The 1,762-nt window shown below is 38.6% G+C and overlaps 1 long non-coding RNA gene across 1 annotated transcript in view; it reads left to right on the top strand.

Moving 5' to 3' along the window:
- Positions 1-502: 502 nt before the first annotated feature.
- Positions 503-1,762, top strand: part of LOC103584256 — a 3,307-nt gene continuing 2,047 nt past the window's right edge. The window contains exon 1 of the long non-coding RNA XR_549957.1: positions 503-586. This is a non-coding gene — a long non-coding RNA (uncharacterized LOC103584256). The remainder of the gene's footprint in view (positions 587-1,762) is intronic.

Consider the following 1,762-nt stretch of genomic DNA (forward strand, 5'->3'; position numbering starts at 1 on the left):
GGGGAAAACTCAGTCTCACCAGCATCAACTCATCTCTCAGATTTACAGTCATCCTCTCACTGCTGTACTTACAGTGATTTTTTATTAACTTTACTCCAGAACAAGGCCATTACTTGTTCTTAATTCTGGAAGTGACTATTTGGGGTTTTTAGCCTGCAATATAATGCCAAGGCCTCTTTTCAACCTTTCTACAGACATTCTCTGAAGGAAGTTCCGAATGGGGCCTAAGAAATTGAGAACTCTCTTTCATAAAGGAGATAGCAGTTTCTTCTAAGGTTTATAACTGGAGGTCTAGACAATTACACGTTATGTCTTCTTCAGCAGTTTTGCTCTTTTCTCATTTCAGACCTTGTAGGTGTTGGATGTGAATTTAACAGGGTACATTATCATAACGGCCAAGTGTTCCAGCCCAGTCCCCTGTTCAGCTGCCTCTGTGTGAGTGGGGCCATTGGATGCACGCCTCTGTTCATACCAGAGCTGGCTGACACTGACTGCTCTCGAGCTGAAGGTGGAAAGAAGTCTAATAAATCAAACTGTGGCCTGGGACCATTACAACAGCAGCTCTCAAGCTACAAAACAATGCCAGGTGCTCACAAGTAGAGCTATTTTACATGTAGGGCTTTTGGTGGAGTTCCTTCATATTTCTTTCATGTACAACAGGTACTCAGTAAGCATTAACTCATTGGTAGTCAGAGTGAGATTTAGTTTGAGTGTACCATCTTACTCAGTCTTTGCCTCAGGCAGGTATAGTCTAAGGATCTGAAAAGGAAACTTTACAATGTTTTGGAATTTTCTGGTAAAATATCCCAGTTTTTAAAAGCTCTGCTAGGTCAGGAAACTGTCCTACAATTTTATGTCTACTTATTTCCAACCTCTTCCCAGGAAAATTAGCCAGAACCGTTCACATGCATCCTGGAAAAAACTTTTATTTCTGTTGTTCTATTACGAGCAAGAAGTTTGACCATTCAGTTTCCAAAATTTTCAAAGGCAACTTTTCTGTATGATACAAGCAGAAATGGAATTAAAAATATTTGAGGACTGACACATGCTTTGAGTTTGTAAATATTATTTCTAAAAACGGGAAACTAATAAAGTCCTTTCATTCACTCTAAAATTGAAGTATTGAAGCTCACAATTACCAATCTCTTTCTATGCGCGCACGCACACACACACACCCGTGTATGTATGTAGTCAGAAAAATAAAATTTCTTATTACTCATTTTCAGCACCTGGCCATTTGCAGACAGCTTAAATATATTCATAAACCTTGTATTGTGGTCTGCTCTAAGTTAGCACCTTATTTAAGTGCCAGGGTATTTTGGGGACAGGAATTTTAAAAACAGCCTGGAGAGACTATCTTAGAGCAGCAATTTCCCACAAGTAAAGCCCTTTGTATCAAGTTCAAGTTGGTCTCATTTGTGGAGTTAGAGCAGTTTTACTGGATTCAACTGGAGGCTGGTTGGGGAGGCACGAGATCATCATTCTCTAAAGCAGTTAGTCCTTTGTTACAAAAAATAAGAAAAATCTCCCAAAGTACTTTCTGGTATTTGAGATTTAGGCCTAGATATGTTTCAAAGGAAGTATATGTTCAGTCTAATGTCTCTCCACTGTTTAACTGTGAAACTGTATTTTTGGCCCACACAGGAACTTGGCTTTTAAAATGAACCACAAAGACAAAAACACACTTTAAGAAATATTTGATAGTAATTTATATAGCCTATGGTTGGAATCTAGCTTTTGCTTGGTAAGAAGCATGCAATGA

The sequence above is a fragment of the Galeopterus variegatus genome, unplaced genomic scaffold (genome assembly GCF_000696425.1).
Source record: "Galeopterus variegatus unplaced genomic scaffold, G_variegatus-3.0.2 Scaffold48156, whole genome shotgun sequence".
Classification (NCBI taxonomy): Eukaryota; Metazoa; Chordata; class Mammalia; order Dermoptera; family Cynocephalidae; genus Galeopterus; species Galeopterus variegatus.